This window comes from Haliotis rufescens, unplaced genomic scaffold (genome assembly GCF_023055435.1).
Source record: "Haliotis rufescens isolate VD_foot unplaced genomic scaffold, xgHalRufe1.0.p SCAF_60, whole genome shotgun sequence".
NCBI classification, from domain to species: domain Eukaryota; kingdom Metazoa; phylum Mollusca; class Gastropoda; order Lepetellida; family Haliotidae; genus Haliotis; species Haliotis rufescens.
The window spans coordinates 1,221,590-1,249,254 of record NW_025964335.1 but is presented as its reverse complement, the minus strand read 5'-3'; the positions used below and the strand labels follow the sequence as shown (position 1 = coordinate 1,249,254).

Sequence of the window (27,665 nt, the reverse complement as noted above, 5' to 3'; positions counted from 1 at the left end):
AAGGGGTTAATGTCATGTTTGAGATTATTTCCCTCATATTATAGTTATGTGCATGTACACCTGCTTGTACCAGAGTGAGTGAGTGAGTGAGTGAGTGAGTGAGTGAGTGAGTGAGTGAATATAGTGTTTTCCTACTTTCAGCAGTATTCCAGCAGTATCACGGCAGGGAGACCAAAAATAGGCTTATACATTGTACCCATCTGGGCAATTGAACCCGGGTCTTTGGCGTTACGAGCAAACACTTTAACCACTAGGCTACCCCACCCCTCCAATGGCATACTAAGCTAGTTTTATAGGACCAGCCCACTGAGATACCATGCCACAGATTAACATGGACACCCCAGTCTGACCTAGTCTGACTCCGAGTTTAACAGTCCTTGTTTTATGCCCTTAACACCCAGTGCCAGGCAGGATAATCCTGACGCTCTATCCACTAGACCAAGGAGGCAGTCGTCTCCACAGATGCAGATATTGCTGTGTGTGTTTTCTAATTCTTTAAACATGTTAAAATACACATCGCAACAATGCAAATAAAGGATTGCGATATGCATCCACTCCAGGTAAGAAAATGTTGTTGGGCTAACAGGTGAAAGCGTACTCCAAAACACCTTGTTCAGCAAACAGGAAAAACTGTTTTATATGAAGATCTTGTGCGGCAAACAGGTGAAACTGCTTCAAAAAGACCACTAATTTGAACGGTACTTCAGTTACATGATGTGGGAAGAAAACCTGGAGTGATACAGATGTTTAAACACTTCGATGAAACCAATGAGCATGAGTACAGTGCTGACAAACCTAGAAACATCATCAGCGAAAACCAGGGTTCGAACCCATGACATACAGTTCTGGTACAGCGAATTGTGGCACCTAGATGACCGTGCCACCTGTGCCACCATCAGAAACAGTGAGTGAGTGAGTGAGTGAGTGAGTGAGTGAGTGAGTGGGTGGGTGGGTGAGTGGGTGGGTGGGTGAGTGAGTGAGTGAGTGAGTGAGTGAGTGAGTGAGTGAGTGAGTGAGTGGACGAGTGAGCGAGCGAGTGAGTGAGTGGGTGTGTGAGTGAATGGATGAGTTGATGAATGGATGAATGAGTGAGTGGATGAGTGAGTGAATGAATAATTGAATAATTGAGTGAGTGGATGAATGGGTGAGTGAGTTACTAAGTGAGCAGGGTTAAAGCAGTTTTAAACAGTATTCCAGTCATATGGCGTATCATATGATCATATCAGTGAGTAAGTGAGTGAGTGAATGATGGATTGAATGGATGAATGAGTGAGTGGATGAGTGAGTGAGTGAATGAATAATTGAGTGAGTGGATGAATGGGTGAGTGAGTGAGTGACTAAGTGAGCAAGCGAGTTGGGTTTAACACAGTTTTGAACAGTATTCCAGTCATATCACGTCGTGTCAGCTTAATGTGGGAGAAAAAGCCTGAAGTGATGCAGGTCTCAGACGTTAACCACTGACAAACCTAGAAACAGTGAAATCAGTGTGAACAGGGATTCGAACCCCTGACCCAAGGTTCTGGTGTGCCTAAGAGACGCAACTCTACAGTTAATTGCGGTGCCTTAGATGACTAGGCCACCTGTGTCCCCACTCATTAATAAGAACAATTTAGTCCCTAGGGGCTATTTTAACCTCTAGATCTAAACATTTCTCAACACGTAAAACGCTCCAAATTAACAGAGTGAGTGAGTATGGTCTTACGCAGCTTTAGCAATATTCCAGCAATATCAGGGCGGGGGACATCAGAAATGGCCTTCACACCCAAATTAACAGAGAGAGATCATATAGCCTCAGTCTGGACCATGACCTTTCACAGTGACCCGTCTCTACTTGCAGAACAACACTTGTCACTGGGATGGTAGTATTTGCCATACCACTTATTTTGACATTGAATAACCAACCTACAACATGTACAAAGGGGTGTACAGTTGAGCCACCAAGGTCCTGGCTGTTTGTTCATCATAACCTATATTTGATCCTTTTATAAGAGCGAATCAACATAACTGAAGTGACAGCTAACAAGGTGTCATAACTTGTAGGGCACATGATCATAAAACTTGTCATTGAAAACGGTGTGTGAATGACGATCCCAGGAATGTAGACGACAGCACTGTTAGTCTATTCATACACTAAGGCCACACGTTATATTTTTCGTTTCATGGGCTGCCGCCCCTACTGAAAAGCAGACGGAAAAGATTGAGTGACTGAGTATGGTTTTAAGCCGCTTTTTTTTCAATATTCAAAGAATATTACGGCAGGAGACACAGGAAAATGTGCTTCACACATTGTCACCCATATGGGGAATCGAACCCGGGTCTTCAGAGTGACGAGCCAACGCTGTAACCTCTAGGCTACCCCACTGCCCCAAGTTGGAAAAAAATATATAATGAAACACGAAAGTATTTATTTTCATAATTTCTCCCGCTTAATAAAGTTGCTCTTATACCAAACCCGTGAAGATGCGGGGTAGAATAGGTCTTCAGCAACCCATGCTTGCCATAAAAGGCAACTATGCTTTACGTAAGAGGCGACTAATGGGATCAGGTGGTCAGACTCACTGACTTGGTATCCCCATTGGACATATGCTCCGAATGTCAATCACTGGATTGTCTGGTCCAGACTCGATTATTTACAGACCGCCGTCATATAGCTGGAATATTGCTGAGTGCGGCGTAAAACAACAAACCAACCAACAAACCAAATCCTCTTATACCATGTATACAAAAAGAAATGTTATATATAAAGTCCATGTCTACATCATGATCAGTGGTTGAAGACGCCAGCTGCACTTTTAACTCACAGCAGAATGACTTTCATATACACAAATAAATGATTGGAACAGTTTCATATTTATTTTCATTTTCATTTTGACCAGCCCTGTGTGGAAAAGCTGGAATAAATCGGCAAAACATAAAATTAAAACAAATGTGGCCTAAAATTACAGCTTTGGGGGCATGGGAGTTTAATGTTTAATGACAAACTCAGCAATATTCCAACCATATGACTGGACCAGACAATCAAGGGATTGACATCATTAATCTACGCAACAGGGATACGATGACACACATCAACCAAGTCAGCGAGCCTGACCACCAGTGTTTAGTGCTAGATGTTATCATTTTAAGCAATAGTGGACAAACACTGTTACTTTCTACCTTAGCATGAGTCATTTAAAATCACACAATACATATTTCCTGAGTTTCGGGTTAATTCATAAGCAGTCAATTGACATGAACACGGAGCTAGCAAGAGGTTTTTCCTGTTCTGGCTGTGGTGTGAGCTTGGCATGCTCACTGTTGAATTACTATTACAACACACATGTGAAAAATTTCGCCTGGTGTTAGAACTTGATCTACTGGACATAGGACAACAGATGGTCACCAGACAACAGAAAACATGATTGGTTGGTTGGTTGGTTGTTTTACGCCGCACTCAGCAATATTCCAGCTATATGACAATGGTCTGCAAATAATCGAGTCTGGACCAGACAATCCAGTGATTGATATCATGAGCATCGATCCACGCAATTGGGATCCACGCAATTGACTATCTGGGGCCAGGCTCTCTGACTTGGTTGATGCAAGTCATCATATCGTATTACTGAGTAGATCGATGCTCATGATGTTAATAACTTGATTGCCTGATCCAGGCTTGACTATTTACAGACTGTCATCATCGATGGATTACTGCTGAGTGCAGCTTTAAACAACAAAAAACAAAAGAAAACGACAAGCAAGGAAGGACTCTTACTCAAGATAAATATAATAATAATAATAATGTGTGTACTTATGTTGCGTACCCGTGAAGATCTGTTGTTTGTTTTTTTAATGAGGCGCTCAGCAATATTTCAGTTACCAATATATGAGGGCAGTCTTTAAATAAATGAGTCTGGACCAGGCAATCCAGTGATTGACATCATGAGCATCGATCCACACAATTAGGATTGATGGCGTGCATCAACAAAATCTCGAGCCTGACAACCCAATCGGTGCTAACCCCATAATGTCCAGTAAACATTTATTTTGTATTTAAGAGAAAAAAGGCAATGTAATTTTGGAACAAATTATTTTTCAAAAACATAAAACTCCAGGGTCCATTTTATGATAGCCCCTTAAAAAAAGGTCAAGTGTTGTCAGTGTCAACACAACAACCTTGTGAAATCTCTGCTGAATTTTTCATCAATCCTTAACAGTAAACAAAGACGGAAAGATTCTAGATCTTATCTTGCTGATTAAAACATCAAAGTTGGCACACCAAGAGAAAGGGGTCAATAGCCCTGATAGCCTTATCATACACTGGGGCTGAGATATAAGGTGTTTTATAAGAACAGCCTTACCATACACTGTGGCTGAGATATAAGGTTTTTTATAAGAACAGCCCTATCATACACTGTGGCTGAAATATAAGGTGTTTTATAAGAACTGAGAGCCCTATTATACACTGTGAGATGAATGATAAAATCACCAATAAATTTAAATGACAACTGCACTCCTTGTTCTGTAGTCTAACAACCATACATTCGAGTCTGGACCATACAATCCAGTGTTGACCTCATGAGCATTGATCCACGCAATTGGGATTGATGACATGCATCAACCAAGTCAGTGATCCTGACCTCCTGATTCTGTTAGTCGCCTCTTATGACATGTAAACATCTAATAGATCAGCTTACTTCACCAGTAACGGAAGGTCTACATGTATTTTCATCAATACACATCACAGATTATAATTAATTTCATTATTAAATATATATATTTGTACATAACAGTGTTTGCATTGGTCTAAAAAATAATGGGGTCTCCTTGGACCGGGGAGGGGGGGGGTAATTTTTTCTAATTTCGACCTAAAATGGTGTATTTTAAACCATTCTGAACACAAATAAAGCGTCTGAAATTTTCAAGTGTCTTTTTTGTTGTGTGTATCGCATGGATTTTGGGAGGCAAGAGAAACTCGAAACAAAACAAAAATAAGTTATGCATGAAGTAAACTTTTTTTCCAAAATGAAAACACGTACGGGGACGCTTGTAGGTTTCCTTTTTCGGGTCTTAGTATTTTTCAGTGCATTTTTTTGTGTACGGGATGCTGTAAACATACACTAATATGTATTGTGATAGGTTAAAGTCGATAAGTTGATACCAAATTTTCCAATCAATAACACTGGGATGCAAATTAACTCAAATCCAAACAAGCCCATGGTGCCAGTGGGATTTCTTTTTCATCTAGCCCTTCAGAAGGTAACTAGTCCTCCTAAAATAAGAAGACTTTCAATTTTAATCTTTCATGCAAGAAAATATATTCAAATATCTAGACTCAGTCAGAATGAGTCACCGCACCTGCTTCGTGATGCAGTTTTCTGTGCCAAATACATTTCCATCATGTCTCCAAAAAATCATACAGGCCCAACCAGGGGTAGAAACTGACATATTTAGTCCACTAGTCCTCATAATGAGAACATATAGCAAAACCCTTAAAAATGGCAAATTTCTACAAGTCCTTATGATGATACTTAACTATTGGGCAGTTTGGCAAGGACTACAGGACTAGTGCTAATATCTAATGCTGCCAACAGAAGCGCCCCGCTCTAATAAGCGCCCTCAGCGATATTTGCTAATATATTGGCTAGTGAACAATCCCAATTAGCACCCCTTCCGATTGTTCAATGTACACAAGACTTATCTATTCGTGTATAATACATTATATGCATCCTTAATTATGGGAAATTAAATTCTGGAAAAACATATCTGTCGTATATTTACATTTCAGGCTGTCAGCATGAACCACGAAATTTACGATCTTTCAATTATTTTTCACCAAAATAATATTCTAATAAGAGCCCCCTATTTCTAATTTTGAGAGCACCCCGGGCGCTTATGATGTCGAGTACGGTAATTCTATTAGCCCAAGGTAATTACTACTAGCCTTGGGCCTACAGCCAAGCGTTAATTTCCATCTCTGAATTACACCCCTACCACCACATCACTGATTGTCCAGGATCTATTGATTGTTGCAGTGTTTCTAATACAAGCAAACGGTCATATTTTGTTGACAAACTATAAAACTGTTTCCACAACAATTGCCATTCCCTGGCGGAAATCTCAGCGTGGCAATCTCAACCATTGTTACAACTGACATATTGTTCCTCATTGTGAGGCAGCCATTGATCCAGGCGACACATGTCCCAGGCGAAGTGAAATATACTGCGACGTTTGTCTACAAATAGTCCAGTTTGTTCAGAGCTCCAGATACCTTTTTGAGGAATTGAGTTTTTACTCTAGGGTTTCTATTTTAATTGGGTTATTACACTTTTCATTGGGTAACCAACATTTTTCACTCATCCATTCATCACTCTATTGGGTTTTCCCCCCAAATAAGTAAGCATTTTGAGATTTAAAAAAAATGAAATAATGTTTTAGATGTATAGAACGGTTCTAAATATACAGGCTTGACTTGGAAAGTAAATTAGCTCGTAATTGTGTTTCGGAAATTAGCTCCGTTGTACGCATGTTGAACAAACTTCACTGGGTATTTATGCATGCTGTTTTCAAACTGAGTTTTTCATTTAATGCATGCATTTCTGCACGCAAGTTAATTGAAAGTAATTGGGTTTTAAATAGTTTTGAGGTTTTTTTCCGCAAATACGTAGCTCATCTGTAGCTCTGTTTGTTGTATGATTGATTAAGTTATTGCATTGTGCAAGGAGGCAAGGTGAGGCTTATTGCCTGAATCATGTGATGTTGCTAAGCTTCAAATCTTTTCGTAAACGTATGAAACCTGCATCACCTCGGGCTTTCCTCCCACATTAAGCTGACACGTTGTGATATAACTGGAATATTGTTAAAAGCGGCGCTAAACCCAACTCACTCACTCACTCAGTCAAATCTGTTCAGTTACAACTACAGCATGTACAGTGACAGACAGGAGGTTGTTTGTTGTTTGTTTGTTTAACGCCACACTTGGCAATCTTCAGCAATCAGTAAATAATTTAGTCATCATCATTATAATCATCATCATCATCATCAAACATCCATCATTGTGATTGTTTATTATATTGCATATATGTGAGTCTGGACCAGACAATCCAGTGATGGATGTCATGAGCATCAATCGATGCACTTGGGAAACGATGACATCCACCAATCAAGGCAGCAAGCCTGGCCACCGTTACTCACCCATTAAGACAAACATGGGTTCCTGAAGACAAACCAGTTGTGATTGTTTATTGTTTGCAATATGCTATATATAGGACAGTGTTCTGTAAATAACTTGAGTCTGGACCAGGCAATCCAGTGATTGACATCATGAACATAGATATGTGTAATTGGAATACGACGACATCTATAAACCAAGTCACCAAGCCTGACTACCAGCCTTATCTTATTTTCAGCCTTTTCCAACCGCTCAGCTCATATAACCTTCACCCAGCCCCACCCTTGACCCCTAACCCCTACCTACATTACCCACCCTCTGACTATCACATACCTATATAGCTGTTTATTTATGCGGCATTTATTATCAGCCCTAACACTGCCTGTGTCCAATGTTGCGAGATAATTGATCATAATATATCTATATGTCACTGTGTATGGTCACTGATCAAATACAGCAACAGATTTTTCTATAACCCCGCCATGTGCTGCATAGCAGCCATTGTAGCCAATGCTGACAAATGTGCAACAAATGTTCATATCACCCAGCTACTTTTTATCATAACGTTTTTTCATTGAGGTAAAAGATATATATCATTTTTTCATTGAGGTAAAAGATATTAAATGTTTGGAAGTAACCCTTTGAAATTTCCGAAGATTGGCTTACGGCTTCGTTAAAAAAATCACTTTTCTTTATGGCATTATCTTTATTGGTCATTCATTCTCTCTTGATCAAGGAAATTTGTAAGTAATGCAGCCGTTCTCCTCTTTGGCAGAAACATAGACTTGAACAAGTCTCTAAGGCAATAATTATCCGTATTCGACCTAATAAGCGCCCCGCTCTAATAAGCGCCGACGGCTATATTTGCGAATATATTGGCTAGTGAACAATCCAAATTAGCACCCCTTCCGATTGATCAATGTTCACAAGACTTATCTATTCGCGTATGATACACACTCGTGTGTTATATCACCCTTAATTATTGGCAATCAAATTCTGGAAAAATATATCTGTCGTACATAAACACGACCTTAATCTTTCAACCCTGTTTTTTTTATCAAAATAATATTTTAATAAGAACCCCCTTTTTCTATTTTGAGAGCGCCCTGGGCGCTTATTACGTTGAATACGGTAATAATTATTAGTTAAAATCATAATTTCTAGATAATGTAAATAATAAGAACAAGTTGTCCCTATATGAGACTGGAGGTTTCCTGCCACATATCTAGACTTGCCTATTTGGAGGATAGAAATACTATACAACCATGGTCTTTTCTTTCAGTACAGGGGGCACGGGTGGCCCAGTCGTCTAAAGCGCCGTGATTCGTTGGGCAGAGTTGCGTCCCTTGGGCACACCAGGAACCTATGATTGTGGGTTCGAATCCCGGTTCGCCCCGATTATGTTTCTAGGTTTGTCAGCACCATACCCGTGCTCGTGGGTTTCACGGAAGTGGTAAACGTCTGAGACCTGCATCACTCCGGGCTTTCCTCCCACATTAAGCTGACACGCTGCGTTATAACTGGAATACAGTTAAAAGCGTAAAACCCAACTCACTCACTCACTCTTTCAGTACAGCCTTGGAGCAAGGCTAGCAGACTTTAAAGAATGAAAGGACAGCATGTCATGTCACTTAAGTGAGTGGGTGAGTATTGTTTAACGCTGCCTTAAACAGTATTCCAGTTATATCTCGGCGTGTCAGCTTAATGTGGGAGGAAAGCCTGCAGCGATGCAGTTCTCAGACGTTTGGTGAAACTCAGACAATCCAGTGACTGACATCATGAGGATTGATCAGCACAATAGGGATACAATGACATGCTTCAACCAAGTCAGCGAGCCTGACCCCCCTGATCCCGTTAGTCACCACTTACAACAAGCATAGTCGCCTTTTAAGGCAAGTGTGGGCTGCTGAAGACCTATGGGATGGGTAGTCCTCAACACTAACAATACAAGTTCACCCAAGAACCAACACACTGCATCTATAGTAAACATGGTTAACATACATTGTGACGACATCTTTCTTTTTTGCTTTATCAGAGCTCCAGATAACTTTTTGAGGAATTGAGTTTTTACTCTAGGGTTTCTATTTTAATTGGGTTTTAACATTTTTCATTTGGTAACCAATATTATTTCACTTATCCATTCATCACTCTATTGGGTTTGTCCCCAAATCAATGAACATTTTAACATGTTTAAGATTTAAAACAATGAAATAATGTTTTAGATGTATGGAGCTGTTCTAAATATATATAGGCTTGACTCAGAAAGTACATTAGCTCATAATTGTGTTTCGGAAATTATCTCCGTTGTACGCAAGCTAGACTAAAATCTAGTCTCTGAAATGAACATACCGTACATAAAAAAACAGTTGTTTAGTTATCTTAATAAAAATATAATAAAAAGGAGCCCAGTGACTCTCTTCATTTTCATTTTGATACTGCAGTGATCTAGACTTGCCAAACATTATAGACTTGCATGGGCTGTATTTGATATATATTTGTATCAGGGTCTGTAAGACAGACTATACGCAAGCTGGAAAAGCTTTATTGGGTATTTACACATTCTGTTTTTATACATTTGAGTTTTTCCTTTAATGCACACGTTTTTGGACGAAAGATAACTGAAAGTAATTGGGTTTTGAATATTTTGGGGGTATTTTACGCCAATACGCAGCTTATCTGTAACTCTGCTTAATGCTGCACTCTGCAATATCCCAGCTTTAAGACAGTGGCCTGTACTTAATCAAGTCTGGACCAGACAATCCAGTGATTGATATTGCATACAACGTCAGGGGGACGAGTCAAACCACTTGATCTACTAAATCGCCTCAAAGACACAACCAGTATAAGTTTCTGGAATGCAATTCCAGCCCGGAATCCCAACGAGGAAACTATAAAGATATATCCTCTCACAGCAAACCACATAGACCATTAATGTCAAATATTGGAAAGGTCAATATTACAAGGCCAGCAATAGAAATTGGTATTTGTCCTATAGTCCTTGCCAAACTGCCCAATAGTTAAGGTATCATAAGGACTTGTAGAAATTGGCCATTTTTAAGGGCTTGCTATATGGGATCATTAAATGGACCAGTGGACTAGAGTGAGTGCTAGAGTGAGTGAGTGCTAGAGTGCTAGAGTGCTAGAGTGCTAGAGTGCTAGAGTGAGTGAGTGAGTGAGTGAGTGAGGTTTTACGCCGCTTTTAGCAATATTCCAGCAATATCCAGCGGGGGACACCACAAATCGGCTTCACACATTGTACCCATGTCGGGAATCGAACCCGGGTCTTCGGCATGACGAGCGAACGCTTTCACCACTAGGCTACCCGACCTGCCCCCCAGGGGACTAGACTTTCATGCTTACTTTCCAACCCCACTGGTTTTGCTTACAGAAGCAATATTCTTGGTGGGCCTTCAATGTAGTCATCTGACGATACATCAATGTATCGATCACAATTGCACACATAGTAAAAAGTATCGATTCTACCCTTAAATGTATTTTTTAATAAATGTTACACCAAACACTAATTACTAGTGACATATTTTCATCAATTGTGCCATACTTGACAATGCCAATAGCAAATTGTCAGTGTGCCAGGTATTTGGCCATGCTGTCTACGAAAAAGATGGCTTACGCATCACCGATAAGAGCATGTGCAAGTATCGTGATACGTATCGGATCATGAGCAAGGTATCGCATTAGATCACACAGTTGGTGTATCATCCCAGCCCTATAGTAGGAGGTTTGTGTGCCACAATGTCAATCTCCTCTCATATTTGAGGATGGTCGCCTCTGTCTTCATAATCTCATAAGCTTCTATGTCAATACCCATGTGTTGGAAGATTTGTACAATGTCCCAATCACAATGGCAAAGGCCTCCTTGCGACAAAAACTCTGGAACTAGAAGCCAAGACACTTGGTCAGTTGACTCTACAGGATTGAACTGTTTACTTGCCAGATTAGAATGCCCACCAATATACCTGTTGCTAATCTTTGGTGCACTCTATCCACATGACAGAAACATTCAGCTGTATGTTGGTCTACATATAATGATAATAAGGTGTGTGGATGAGTCAGCAGTTTTTCAGGGTTGTCAGGGATAGAAAGGTATTTGTTTTCAAGTCAGCCACAGAGCACTTTTGGAGAGACCCGTGAAGATCCGGGGAAGAAAAGGTCTTCCGCAACCATTGCTTGCCATAAAAGGCGACTATGCTTGTCGTAAGAGGCGACTAACGGGATCGGGTGGTCAGGCTCGCTGACTTGGTTGACGCATGTCATCGTATCCCTATTGGATCGATGCTCATGATGTCAATCACTGGATTGTCTGGTCCAGACTTGATTATTTACAGACCGCCGTCATATAGCAGGAATATTGCTGAGTGCGGCGTTAAACAACAAACCAACCAACCAGTGTGCATGTCAGTGTGTGTCTGTGTGAGTGTGTAATTTTTGTGTGTTTCATTGTGTGAGTGTGTGTGTGTGTGTATGTGTGGGTGTCTGTCTGTGTGCGTGTGTGTGTCTGTGTGCCTTGGTGCCTCAATATCATTATTCTGTAGTTTCTCCATCACAATCAACATCGTTGACCCAACCGTTAGTTCTATCCTTTGTTATCAAGTCTCCCCTTCCCCTAGACAAACCTTTCAACCAAAATGGCCCTAAATAACACGTTTGCACTTTAGTGAGATCACCCAAACAGGCGACTAACGGGATCGGGTGGTCAGGCACGCTGACTTGGTTGATGCATGTCATCGATCCCAATTGCGTGGATCGATGCTCATGATATTAATCACTGGATTGTCTGGTCCAGACTTGATTATTTATAGACCACCGTCATATAGCTTGAATATTGCTGAGTGCGGTGTAAAACAAACAAACATGTGGAGATGTTAGGATGGTTAGCAGGGTTTTACCTTGACTTACAAAATTGGGGGTCCGGGGGACCCCAATAATTACTTCTAAGGGTCCTTGCGGACTATATGAGGGTCTTGTAAAGTAATGAAATGGTGAAGTGTACTGTACATCTTGATAATTACTTTAGAGCCTGGAATAAATCAATGATCATGTGGACAGTGGTCATGATTGATGGATGAATTAACAGACACCATAACTGCTCTTGATGCGCTGTGGGTACAATGAATATTATAGCGCATCCCTCGGGACGCAGTATATATTTTTTTCTGCGTCACGAAAAATCCTTGTTAAGCATGCCGTTTGGAATTAAAGTGCACCAATCAGAATCATGTTCATAACCAACTGCTCCAGACTGCTGTCATCCTAAAAATTTGACTCCTCCTTTTTCACTGACATTGATAACTCCAACCCATGCTTGCCGTAAAAGGCGACTATGCTTGTCGTAAGAGGCGACAAACGGGCGATGAATGTCATTGTATCCAAATTGCGTGATTCGATGCTCATGATATCAATCACTGGATTGTCTGGTCCAGACTTGATTATTTACAGACCAACTTCACATAGTGGAATATTGCTGAGTGCGGCGTTAAGTAACAAACAAACATTGAAATCCTATGGCAACCACAAGGGAATATATACTACTCAAAAGAAGTAAAAGTACATTGTTTTGTCATGCGACTGAGGGGGCACGGGTGGCCCAGTTGTCTAAGGCGCCGCGATTCGCTGTGCCGAGTTGCGTCCCTTGGGCACGCCAGAAACCTATGGTTGTGGGTTGGAATCCCGGTTCGCCCCGATTATGTTTCTAGGTTTGTCAGCACCATACCCGTGCTCGTGGGTTTCACCGAAGTGGTAAACGTCTGAGACCTGCATCACTTCGGGCTTTCCTCCCACATTAAGCTGACACGCCGCGATATAACTGGAATACTGTTAAAAGCGGCGTTAAACCCAACTCACTCATGTGACTGAAGTTTATCTGCCATGGCTGGTGGGTATTGCAACACACAGCCTTCCAATTGTGGTGTCCCTTAACTTTTTTTGATTAGCATGATTAGTACAGAACTTGACAAATGCTAGTGTTGTGACTCAAAGAAGATTTCAAACATCGATCGTTAGTGATATTCTGTTCCTTTCAACAACTTCAATCAATCATCTTGTTTGTCCGTCTTATAGCATGTATAGTGAGAGGGAGTGAGTATGGTTTTACGCCGCTTTTAGCAATATTCCAGTAATACCATGGCAGGGGACACAAGAAATGGGCTTCACATATTGTACCCATGTCAGGAATCAAACCCAGGTCTTTGGCAGACGAGCAAACGCTTTAACCATGAGGCTACCCGACCGCCCCTGCTTGTGGTATAACATCACACTATGACCTGTAACTAATTGAGCCCAGACCAGAAAATGCAGCTAGGATACGATGCCACACAATCAGGCAAGTCACTGAACCAGATCGCCTGATGTATGTAGTTGCCTCTTACAACCAGCATCGGTAGCTGGAGACTTCTAACCTGGAATCCCGGCTTGTGGCCCTGTCAATGACCTGCACATATTTACTTGTTTCTCTATCTTTTCTGTAGTACTTAACACATTTAACCAAGCTGTAATTCCCAACCCTCTCCGACCCGTGAAGATTCCGGGGTAGAATAGGTCTTCAGCAACCCATGCTTGCCATAAAAGGTGACTATGCTTGTGGTAAAAGGCGACTAACTGGATTGTGTGGTCAGCCCATTGCTGACTTGGTTGATTCATGTCATCGATCCCAATTGCGTGGATTGATGCTCATCATATTAATCACTGGATTGTCTGGTCCAGACTCGATTATTTACAGACCGCCGCAATATAGCTGGAATATTGCTGAGTGTGGCGTTAAGCAACAAACCAACCAACCAACCAACCCTCTCCACACCAATTCAGACTAAATACTACTTTCCTAGATACACGATGTGACTGTGGAGCAGAAAATAACAACTAGTCATGATTATTTTGTTTGTTTGTTTGTTTCTTGTTTAACATGGCACTCAGCAATATTCCAGCTATATGACAGCGGTCTGAAAATAATCGAGTCTGGACCAGACAATCCGGTGATTGACATCATGAGCATCGATCCACGCACCTAAGATGCGATGACATACATCAACCAAGTAAGAGAGCGTGACCACCTGATCCCATTAGTCGCCTCTTACGACAAGCATTGGTTGCTGAAGACCTAGTCTACCCCGGCTCTTCACGGGTTAATCATGAAAAGGGCTGAGTATTGTCAGTGCCAATTGTACGACTTATTGCAATATGGGTTGTCTCCAAAATATTATACTTTCCGAAACTTGCAGTGACAATGAACTTAAAATTGAACATATTAAAAATTATGAACACAGTGCTCTGGCAAATGCAATATGATCAAAAGTATGAATTTAGTGTTTTTAATAAAGTTTTGTGAAATATTGTCACTGGACTGACAACTATAAAAATTACCATTCCCACACAATTTTTGTCAGTCCCAACTGTGTACAAATAAAAATTGAATGAAAATTACCTGGTTATAATTCTTTCAACATCAATTTCAATGCAGACTACTTTCATGGCTGACAATTCTGTGACGTCATTTCCGAAGTAACTTTTTTAGACCTACTCGTCATCCACACAAAGTTCAATCACAATTCTCTCTTTTTTAGCCTGAATATTTCACTTTGATTCAAGACCAAGTCACTACAAACAGATATTTAACACAAAGCAACATATTATTTCCTTGCACTAAAAGTAGACAACAGGAAACACTGATGATAACAGATGAGCTGACTTCATTCGAAAGTATAATTTTTTTTACTTTCGACAAAGTTTTGTTCAACAACAAAGATTTACAAGATACCTTATTTGCCGGTCCACAGGGACCGGCAGTCACAGGAATTACCGGTCCAAGCCTAATTTTACCGGTCCAAAACTGGTAATTACTGGTAAACGGGAACACGGAACATAATATATATGTCTCAAACATAAATGAAGTTGAAACTCAAATCTCTCGTCATTATTTCTATCAATATATTCACTCCCATCATCTAAAACGTGTTGTATCTTGATCCATAACCAGTCCAGCGTTAGAAATTGGCACTAGTCCTGTAGTCCTTACCAAACTGCCCAATAGTAAAGGTATCCTAAGGACTAGTAGAAATTGGCCCATTTTAAGGGTTTTGCTATATGTTATCATTATAAGGACTAGTGGACAAAAACTGTTAGTTTGTAACCCTGCCGTCCATTTCATTTTAAAGATAACAGGTAAGAGGCAGACGATCAGCTAAGCACTGGACCATTTAGTTAGTTGTTTTAAATTGTAGAAGTTTTAGCATGTAGGAGTATGGGGGGGGGGGGGGGGATACCATAATATATATGCAGTGGTTGTATTTTGAAGTATACTGATACATATTGGACACACAAAATTATAGGTCTATTCAAGGGATGCCCTTCAAAAATTGAACACTCCCAGAAAATATGTTGGATCTTCTCTGTCCAAGTTTGCATTTTTATGATCTCCCCCCTACCCCTTCCCATGTGCAAGTTTTTATTTTTATAATATTTTCCCCTTCATGTGCAAGTTTTTATTTTTTTATCCCATGTTCATGATGTTTTATACATTCAAGCTTTGACCTGCATTTAAGATATATACTTTTCAAAAATAGACTAAGCAAGAAATTGTATTGATTCATACAGCTTGAGACAAAATGTATTGCAATGAATCTAACTCCTTTCAAATATAGCATACATAGTAGTATTCAAAGGCAATCTGATGTCTTCTAGGCCTGCTGCAAGAGGGACAACTAAATCTATCTTTTAGGATTGGGGTAGTGACAAGGCCCCATTCATTTTCACATCTAATTCTAACACTGTCCCAAATCCCCGAGGTACATTTACATCCTACAAAAGCAGTATCGTCTCCCTCAAGATCAAATGCTGATAAATGCTATCAGTCTTTCTCACAGTCCCTCAACCATATTATTATCCCTTCCGCCCAGCCCTTACTGTAATGTGATAGCCCTCAATGATTATTGTTTGTTATTTAACTCCACACTCAGCAATATTCCAGCTTTATGACGACAGTTTGTAAATAAGTCTGGACCAACAATCCAGTGATTGACATCATCAGCATCAATCTAGGCAATTGGGATACGATGACATGCATCAAGCAAGTCAGCGAGCCTGACCACCCCAATCCCGTCAGTCGCCTCCTACGACAAGCAAAGTTGCCTGTGACAAGCATTATATATCAGTTGCCTGTGAAGGCAAGCATGGGTTTCTGAAGACCTATTCTAGCCTGGATCTTCACGGGTCAGCCTTCAATGAAGCAATTCTAATATGCTGTATACATTCACAGATAAACAGCATAACTCTGAGGCTCTTTTCCTTACAGAAATATTACCACACAAATTGATGATTCATACATTCCATTTTCAAAGAAAATCTTGTACTTACTGCAATTTGAGAAGACAACTTTTTGAAACCCAACCTCTTTACAAAAACATCTATTCTGCATTTGGAGTAAACGCTGTGAAATGGAATCTATCTCTCTGAATGATACGAATCCTGGGGTCAAACCAACACGGGTGATAATGGGACAGTTTTAGCAAAGAGCTCTGTCAATATTTTACTGAAAGCGATTTCTTTGAAATATAGGTCATCATTTGTGATGTCACTAAGAAAGTCCACACAATCTGGTCGGTGTGGATCTCGGGGTTGATGCAAATGTCTTTATGATAACTCGCGCTGTATATCTCACAAACTAGGAAAATAGACAATTATTCCAGTGAGGTCCAACTATTCAAATGGCAGACAGCTCAAATGAGATTTTAATTCTATTCTTTATACGTCTGAAACAGTTTTCATCTCACATTCTGATGTATTGGATAGGGTGTTCACCTTTTATTTTGTGTTATTCACGTTGTTTGATGCTCAAACCAGAGAAATACATTTTGGAGTGAGGCCTTACACTCTCTTTGCTTGGTTGATAGATCTGCATGACGATAAAACTCGGAAAAATCAGAACAAAAATTAAATCAGAACCAAAAAGCTTTTCCATCATTTTCCATACCAATGACCATAAGCATAGACGAGCAAAAATACTCGACAGGATTTTTATATCATGTATATGAAGTCTTTTTTTAAATGAAAAGTTTTTCATAATTTATTTTGTTGCCACTGTCTGATCCAAATCAAACCTAAAGATGTTTAAAAACATTCTATACAGCACATTGTATTTTTACATGTTTCTTTCGATCTACCGACCAATTTTTGCACAAACAAAATCTGTAAAAATGAGTGAGTGAGTTGTATTTTACGCCGCTTTGAGCAATATTCCAGGAATATCACGGCAGGGGACACCAAAAACTGTAAAAATGAAGGAGTAAAAGTTTGGCCTTGTGTTCACATAGAGACCTTATCATCTATAATGTGAGTTCTAATGTCCGAGTTACGCACCGAGTATTCAACAGTGTCATTATAATGAAAGTCAATACTGAGTTATGTAAGTACAATAAATGTAACCACCATGATCATGGCCAATTGGAGATGAATACCATTTCCTTTTAGTTTGTCCATTTTACACAGACGAGAGACGACTGTACATCACTTGCTACTATTACGTGCAAACTGTTTGTCTTATTTATTGTACTCTTGGTCATGCAGCTTTTGATACCGAATAAACTTCTTCTTCAATTCCCGAAATTAATAATCGTTTTTGTTTTTTCCCCTTAATGACGAACGCCTGAGGCAAGGTAACAACAAGCACAGGGTTAGAAACTAATTGTTGTAGACCACTGGTACTTATGATGATAACATATAGCAAAACCCTTCAAAATGGCAAATTTCTACTAGTCCTTATGATACCTTTACTATGGAACTTATAAGTGCCAATTTCTAACGCTGAAGCACCATCTTTTAATGTGTTTTGGTATGACACAACTGGCAATCTTGAGCCAATGACCTTTTGCCCTCTGGGTAGAGGCTCAGAGGCGGTTGAAAGATAAAATGAAAAAGAAATGTCCGAATCAACTTTGACCAACAGTTGAGGGGTAGATACCTGACCCCCCCTCCTCCCCTTGGGGATTTCTGGCTAGAACTAAGGTCCCTAGCATCCCATGCTTGTGTGCAGATGCACATCGTCATTTCAGCAATTTTAATGGAAAGCACACCAGTGAATCCACTTCAGTCACACATCTCAATACTTGGGTACGGTCAGTGTGGTTGGAGTGACATGCCAGTTCTTCAATTCACGACAAGAGGTGAAATAGCACAAAAAGCAGTTTACCAAACATTAATATGAATTATTATCCCCAGCAAAAGTTAGAAAACATTCCCGAACTTGAATAAATTTTTTCTCAATTAACGTTGTTACATTTACCGCAATAAACCCCTTGGCGCTTATAAAATTTTACAAAGGGATACGCTTATTAAAAACAAACACATTAAATTTGTTAGACGCTTCGTTTTACATTATTGCACTGAATGTAATCTTAAAAAATAAATTAAAATATCTTAAGAAATTAAGAAATTTAAAATGTTTAAGAAAATCCAGTTTTTAACCAAAATGATTATTTCCCAATGTCCTTGCCAAGAGCACATAGCTTGGAATCCGAGAAAAATCCCTGGCCACATACAGCTCAAAATCAACCAACAACACGTGTTAATTGCAAATGACAGACAACTCCCTTGTATAGCAGTATTTCTGTCAATTATTCATTCACAAGACATCAATACTACGAAAAAGCAAATCAATATGGATAAATCAGCCTTCCATTCACTTGACCACAGGTCAACATAAATTGCAATCTGTCAACTTTGCGGAACAAAGAGGACCCAATTAAGAAGCCACTATTAAGTAACCACTATTAAGAAGCCACTATTAAGTAACCACTATTAAGTAGCCACTTTCTAAAATATTCATGTTCTCCTGCCATCAGAGCCTCTGATCAATACAAGATTTCCAGACACACATTACCTAACTTTGACCTTCATTATAACAAGCAGTTCCCAAAGCTAACTGCCGACCAAATCCCATTAGTGACGCAATAACCAATAAACTCCAAGAAGCAGTCAAACCCACCACCATTCAGTGACCGAAACTAGTGCTGCACAATAGGATTAGGACAAAAGGCCAACAATCTCCTTTGCATTTACCAGGCTGACAAGAGTCCATAATATTTATCTACCGGCCATTGGTTATTGTGATATTGTGGCTGGCGTCGGATTGGAAGGGACGTTCTTGGAGGTAGAGGTCAGGGGTTTGTGTCGAGGGCTGATCTGATGTGTCATGCATTTGTTTGCGGAGAATAGCTTGTTGATAAGTAGTTGTGTATGTTGATCGGATCGGCTGGAGGGATCTGTCTTGCATTGTAGTGGTGTTAGCGTGGTGTTTATAGTGTTAACTGCGTGTCAGCTAGACAGTCCCTTTGACAGTAACAGTGGGAAGGAAATTGAATGATATTATGTAATGGTGGTTGCAAATAACTATCATCATATTTTGGGTGTGTATCAAGAAATCAAGAAATTACAAAAGAGGTGGTGAGGTTGGTTGGTTGTTTGGTTTGTTGTTTAACGCCGCACTCAGCAATGTCCCAGCTAAATGACGGCAGTCTGTAAATAATCGAGTCTGGACCAGACAATCCAGTGATTGATATCATGCGCATCGATCCACGCAATTGGGATCGATGACATGCATCAACCAAGTCAGCGAGCCTGACCACCCGATCCCGTTAGTCTCCTCTTACGACAAGCATAGTCACCTTTTACGGCAAGCATGGGTTGCTGAAGACCTATTCTACCCCGGATCTTCACGGTGGTGAGGTGAAAAGGTGTTTAACATCACGTTCAGCATCATTGCACTTACATAGCATCTCAGACACAACTGTAACTGAAGCCACAGCATTTCTTTTCTAAAAGGTTGACCTTAGAGCCATTGATTCAATTGATTGAACACCACTACATGGCACATCTGTCACTGGATGAACCAGTGGTCAGGATGTTAAGAAACAGGTGGTGCAGCTTATATCTATAATGAGCATCACTTAAAGCTAGTGTTAGTCTCCAAGAAACAGGTGGGACTGCATTGATATTAGTTGACTTGGAAATGATAGGACTTTGTGTTTATTACTATTGAATTTGACAAAACAATGTGGCGAACAATGTGTACTGCTGGTGGGAATCGAACTCGACATCTTCCCGATTCAATGGCGTTAACTGTAAAAGTCCCTTTCTATCCCTGCCAAACTAGGCTAGAATATCTAGCTTGATCATAGCGCCACCAGTGGCTATTATGAGTTATGTTCCTTCCATAACCCTCCTATTGACCAATCATATTCCGTCTCTCATACCACTGCATTTGCTTCAAACAAAATGGCGGCACCCGGTGGAGACGATCTGATCGCTAATCAAGATCTATATTGTAATAAAACGGGTCTTACTCCATGAAGTGCAAAATATCATGTGAGCACCATGATTAAAACAAGAAAAGATTTGGAGAATATCTGTTGATGCTACATTGACGAGACTACACATGCTTTGCAAATCCTGCAATTGACCGACATGGCTGATTTGTCTTGCATCAAGTTTGTTTAACAACGTCAACACTATTCCAGCTACATGACAGTGACCTTTAATAATGAAGTCTGGACCAGATATCCAGTGATCTATTTCGACTTGGTTGAAGCATGTCATCGTATCCCAATCATGTAGATCAATGCTCATGATATCAATCATTGTATTGTCTGGTCCCGACTCAATCATTTACAGACCATACTGTCATATAGATGGAATATTGCTGAGTGCTGTGTTAAACAACAAACCAACCAATGATCCACGTCTTTGGGGTTGGAGCACACGCAATGAACCAAGTCACTGAGCCTACTTACCATGTGATCTATTAAGTTGCCTCTGATGACCAGAATAGCTCACTGTGGCTCTATTTCCTAACCCGAGTCCCCCAGGGTTGCATCATCAGGTTCACTGAGGTATGCTCCAGATAAGAATCAAACCTGGACTACAAAAGATCTAAACATCCTTATCAGCAGTGATCAGGGCAACCAGTTTCTACCCACAAATACAAGGTGACCATAAAGTTCAAACGTTCAAAAGTGACTAGGTTATGACCCTCTGGAGATCCCGGGTAAATATCGGTCCCGGGTAAATATCGGTCCCCGGGTAAATATCGGTCCCCAGCATCCTAAGCCTGTCACAAGAGAGGACTGTACATGGGGTCCGAAATTCCCTGTTTTAGAGTGAGTGAGTGAGTGAGTGAGTGTGTGAATACAATGGTGGCCCAGGAGTCTAAGGTGTTGTAATTCCTTGTTTTAGAGTGGGTGGGTGGGTGAGTGGGATGGTGGCCCAGTTGTCTAAGGTGTTGTAATTCCTTGCTTTAGAGTGATTGGGTAGGTGGGTGGGCTAGTGAGTGGGCGAGTGAGTGAGCGAGTGAGTGAGTGAGAGAGATGGTGGCCCAGTCGTCTTAGGTGTTGTAATTCCTTGCTTTAGAGTGATTGGGTAGGTGGGTGGGCGAGTGAGGGAGCGAGTGAGTGAGCGAGTGAGTGAGAGAGAGAGAGAGATGGTGGCCCAGTCGTCTTAGGTGTTGTAATTCCTTGATTTAGAGTGGGTGAATGAGTGAGTGAGTGAGTATATAACCTAATATATATATCTACATGCAACATGCCAAAAATGTTCATTTGTGCCTGATTAACCCTTAATTATCTTCGCACAAAATCAATCTTTAAACACACTCAATACTTCTAAACTCATTTGGGGATAATTTCATATGAAAAAACAATTGCCACTCTAAATCATCATCATGGTGATTCCAAAAAACAACATTGTCAAGTCTTGAATCCATCTAAGGAGATACAATAGGTCTTCAGCAACCCATGCTTGCCATAAAAGGCGACTATGCTTGTCGTAAAACGGGATCCGGTGGTCAGGCTTGCTGACTTGGTTGATGCATGTCATCGATCCCAATTGCGTGGATCGATGCTCATGATATCAATCACTGGATTGTCTGGTCCAGATTCGATTATTTACAGACCGCTGTCATATATCTGGAATATTGCTGAGTGCAGCGTTAAACAACAAACCAACCAACCAAGATACAATCAAAAGTCTACATACTGCTTGCTTGTGTTGCGAAAACAAAATACACCTAATAAAACTTTTTAAAAATTCTTATACAACAATATCCAGCAAATAACTTTCTCTTCATGCTACCATGGTTATCACTGCTTATCCCTGGAGGATTGATGTACAACAGCGTTATCAGTGGTTATCACTGCAGGCTATCAACAGTTATCACATAGGTCTCTCATCAACTGTTAGTGAGAGTAGGTGTAAGGAGCGTTATCACATGCCCCCAGTGTCCTATTACACCATCGATCTGACATGCAAATGTAAACGCTACTTCACGTTCAAGTCTTTACTATACCCACACCGACACATACCTCTCCCTCGTAAACCCACCACTTACAGCTAATTATCGTGTTGTGTATTCCGACACTTGCCATGCTTACATTACAAGGTCGAGTTTCAGCTACTGTTTGGGTGATATGAAACTGATGACTCTCTGACTGCCTATTGTTCAGGCTGTTTCATATATACAAGGTGTTTGCCATATAAATTGCATTATTATTAAAAGGCTTGTTTTATCGATGCAATAAACCAATCCGATAAGCCTGATAGCAAAATATGGACAGGAAGTCGCTTGGCAGGAACTACTTTCAAGCTATGAAACATTTTACATCAATGTGATGCCATCTTTCTCAATAACCATGGACTACTGTTCCCAATATGATCAGAGGGGATTTGCAAAGTGTTGACGAAACATTGTGAAAATCATTGCTGCAGTTCATTTGGTACTAGATAATTAACTGTGCAGGTCACTCAAAAAAATGGATTCATACACAGATTTGAAAGCTACTTATAAAAGCTTACTTACTTCATAAGCATCTATTATTTTAAGAATTACAGTATCTTTATGATACGGAAACAAATTTAGCAAATAATCTTTATGTATTTTCTCACTTAAAGGGGAGCGGTAGGGTAGCCTAGTGGTTAAAGCGTTCACTCATCATGCCAAAGACCTGGATTCGATTCCCGACATGGGTACAATGTGACACACCAGAAATGGGCTTCACACATTTTGAAGCCCATTTCTGATGTCCCCAGCCATGATATTGCTGGAATATTGCTAAAAGCGGCGTAAAACCATACTCACTCACTCACCCACTTAAAGAGCACATGAACTCATCAATTTCAGGTTGTTAAGATAAGAACTCAAAATAAAACCCCCAAATCACTTTTTATACAACATACCTGCCAAAGGTACTTACCGTTTGGAATCCTAAATATACACCCTTGATGATTTCTGGGACATTACCTCGTGAAAAAGACTTGAAATTATTCAACTTAAGGCTTGAATCGAAATTATCTTCTAGACCACGTTGACAACACTATGATCATTACATTGGTGGCCTGGGGCTGCTGGCGCCAGGCCTAGAGGTCTGGTCTTTGTAGATAGCCCATCTGGGTAATACTTTATCATATTAGAAGCCAAGCACAAGGTCACGGTGACCTGTGTGACCTAACGAATTAGTTACCCTGGGGTGGGAGACTTTCGTGTAAACAAACACGTCTAGCTCTCGGCCACTGTTGTAGCTACTCTGACAGGCTAGTTGAACAATTTCACCAGTTCAGAATGATGAAATCAGATGTGCGTCAGTACACTAGTATATATGAAGGACAGCAATTAACGGGAAAGGTCCTCCATCCAACTTGTAAAGTCATTATTTGTAAATTCTATACATAACTGTGAAAATTTCAAAGCTTAGTTTTCGCGAATTAGTTTTGCAGCTTTTTGACCTGACACTGGCAGGCATTTTTATGATAAACATATTCACGGCTAGAATAGCATATTTCGAGTTATTGAAGTGAATCTGGAGATAAGTCATATCACTTGTGTAAACACACACACTTGCACTTTTGGGAAGGATAATATAAAAGTCAACTTCATTATTAAAATGAAATAAATATCTGTTTACACATTCACAACCAACTTGGGACTCACATGTTAAAAGTCTGTTGTGTACTTGACAAATTCTAAGGCAGATATATGCAACATTCTGCACAAAAAGTGACTTTCTGCAAGATGGGTACATTTCTGCACTGAGTGGGCATTTCTGCAGAATATTCCGTGACTGAGTAATACAGTGGTCAGGGACTATTTTGAAGCTATTGCGAACGCACGTTATTATTCCCATTGGGTATTGATAGCTTTAGTGGGTATTCAATATATTTTTAAGTCCCTTCGTGCAGTCTATTGGGAATTTTGTAACCAGTTTGTGAATCTTTTTTCAAATGCTGTTTCAGATGACATCTAATTTGCATCTCTCCATGTGATGCACAAAGTCTGTAAATAATCCAGTATGGACCAGACAATCCAGTGATTGATATCATGAGCATCGATCCATGCAATTGGGACACAGTGACATGCATCAACAAAGTCAGCGAGCCTGACCACCCGATCCCGTTGGTCGCCTCTTATGACAAGCATGGGTTGCTGAAGACCTACTCTATCCCGGATCTTCACGTGGGCTGTAAAGATGTTCATTTATGCAAGATGAAGAGGCTACATTGGGTAATGATGCAGAATGTTGTGATACTATTGTTTTTCATCTATCTTCCGGAGACCTAGGAAGATCAGGGGTAGAATAGGTCTTCAGCAACCCATGCTTGCCACAAAAGGCGACTTTGCTTGTAGTAAGAGGTGGCTTAAACAGGATTGGGTGGTCAGACTCACTGACTTGGTTGATGCATGTTATTGTATCGTTGATCGGTGGTTACGATATCAATCATTGGATTGTCTGGTCCAGACTCGATTATTTATAGACCGCCACCATTTAGTTGGAATATTGCTGAGTGCGGCATTAAACAACAAAGACTGTAGAAGTCCAGGTTCCAGCCTTGGCGCCACAAAAGGCGACTTTGCTTGTAGTAAGAGGTGGCTTAAACAGGATTGGGTGGTCAGACTCACTGACTTGGTTGATGCATGTTATTGTATCGTTGATCGGTGGTTACGATATCAATCATTGGATTGTCTGGTCCAGACTCGATTATTTATAGACCGCCACCATTTAGTTGGAACATTGCTGAGTGCGGCATTAAACAACAAAGACTGTAGAAGTCCAGGTTCCAGCCTTGGCGAACTGGGCTGGTACTCTGGAGTAATATTTTGGCTGCGCTAACAAGTCTATGCATGGTCCAATCAAAATCGCGTAACAAAATTGACATTTGGTTCATAAACAACAAGGCAACTGCTGTGCAGATTTTGGTCAATCACAGGATCTTCAGAGCATGTGTGCCATCAACTGGGTGCCGACAGACGTTTTCCAAATCTTTCATGTTTTTAACGAAGGTACTCATGTGATTTGATGCACTTCGCGAGGTAAAATCCGTCTTATTACAATAAAGGTACTAATTATCGTTCAAATGACATTTTGTTTGAAGCAAATGTAAGTGATATGATAGATGGAATCTGATTGGTTAATATGAGGGATATGGAAGGGACATAACTCATAATCGCCAGTGGTGGCGTTAAAGTCAAGCCCAGAAATTCCAGCTCAGTTTGGCAAGGGTGGAAACTGGACTTTTGTAGTCAGCGAACTCCCTTGCCTCTGGCAGATGGTGTTTACGCTTATTTCTACATGCATATTTGTATGCAAGTAACTCAAAAATAATTTGGACATGGTGATTTATTGAGTGTATTTTGCTCAATAATTACTGATTGGATTCCAATTTTCATTTCACTAACCAGGGGAGGAGAGAGGCACGTAAACATTCATGTGAATATCTAAGGATGCCACAGGCCGACCTACTTGCATCAAGTGTCTACTGACATGCACGGAAATGATAGCTGAGTAGACTTACTGTGGAATATTCCTCTTTGAAAGAGGAACTGTGATTGGACCATCACTATAGGGCTGGGACGAGTCCAAATTTACTACCCGGGTACCCACCACCCTATTACCCGACCCTACCCGGTGCTGTGGGTACCCGGGTCCTACTCAGCAACCGACCCGGGTACCTGAGTTACCCTTCCCAGCCCTACATCACTACATTGTCAAGATTGGATGCTTGACAAGCCTTGGCCTTCGATCATGTATTACACAAATGAAAATGTGGGACAGCTTGTATATGTGGATGAATAATCCCCGTTAAAATATCACCTTTGTGGGAATGTGCAGTGCTGCTGGTGAATCCAGAAGCCCAGATGTATCTCTGGAAATAACGTATCCAGAACTGGAACAACATTTTTACTCTTACAAGATTTAAAATATTTTTACTATTGGCATATTAACCTGATGAAACTCTAAAAAAATTAAATGAATTGGGATACTAAGTTACACAGCTAAGATTCCTATGTAATTTTCATAACTCAGCATAATGTCTAATATACTCTGCAATACAGCCACTGTCTATTGCAAAAAAATCCATACAATTTTAACAGGCAATGCACCCCCTACAAACGATCCAAAAGGAATTTATGATGCATGTATAATTTATGTAAGGCCTGAAGAGGCTTGCTTCGAGCTGAAAGCGCTTGCCCATAAAACGATTAATTCCTCCAAGCTTTTATTTTTTTCTGTATACTACTTGAGAGTATTAGTAACTTTGTATGTACACATCTAGGCCAATAATAAATTATATATCAAAAGGGGGGTCCTGGGGTCATTGTGGTCTTCTATGGTATTTGAATCAAGGACCCCCCTAATGCACGCATCCTTTGAACATTGCAGTAATTGAAATGTTTGTGGTACTGTATTCTAAAGTCTTAACAATGACTTAAAAAGTACTATTCTAAAAATATTTGCTTCTGCGGTGATGTGTCAGTCAAATCGTCTGATTCAATCAGAAACGGTTTATTGTGATTTAATACCTCTGATTGACCAATCAAAATTGAGTATTTTCCAAATTTATGGTTGAATAAAATTATGGATATAAATTGTCATAATATTCGACCCCGCATTAAACCCGATATCACCTCACCTCACTAACAACTTACATGGGTGTGTCCAGTTAATCCGTAAAACAAGCATACCCAAATAAATGTTGGTTAAACATAGGACTACCAGTAACAAACAGCTCATTGATATTCCTACAGGCACACATGCTATAGTCCTATTGACATTTGTAGTCGTCTTGTGTCCCACCTAGATTTTGAGCCCAACATATAGGCTAGATGTATATGTAGACTAACTCATCGTATCGCACTGCCCCTGACTGTGCTGCGGGACACTTATGACAGTCAAGTTGTTATCGCTCTGCGGTTGCTAAACGGTCACTTTTGACCAGCACAACTGACCGATTGTGTCCATTTCACGACTGACCGACAACAGTCTGAGAGTTTTGTACGGAAGTTTGCCGAAGCTGTCAAAGCCATGTTTCGCTTCGCATCCGATTAAATTTGCCCCAATAAACGGATTAAACGCATCGTCGACCTGGGTGTACTGCTGTTTACGGTGCGACCGATATACCCATATATGTTGCGATTGTGTCATTGAAGGGATATTTTGACCCTGGGTGTAAATTATCGATCTAAACA

General features: G+C 40.4%; 1 protein-coding gene across 3 annotated transcripts in view; it reads right to left on the bottom strand.

Moving 5' to 3' along the window:
* Positions 1-27,665, bottom strand: part of LOC124140769 (coronin-2B-like) — a 146,036-nt gene that overhangs the window by 118,149 nt on the left and 222 nt on the right. Inside the window, exon 1 of one of the 3 annotated variants that reach the window (XM_046508505.2) lies at positions 23,398-23,592. The exons of the other annotated variants lie outside the window; for them this stretch is intronic. The gene's annotated coding sequence lies outside the window, so the exon portion shown is untranslated. Of the gene's footprint in view, positions 1-23,397; positions 23,593-27,665 lie in introns of those variants that run through there. 3 annotated transcript variants of the gene reach the window in all.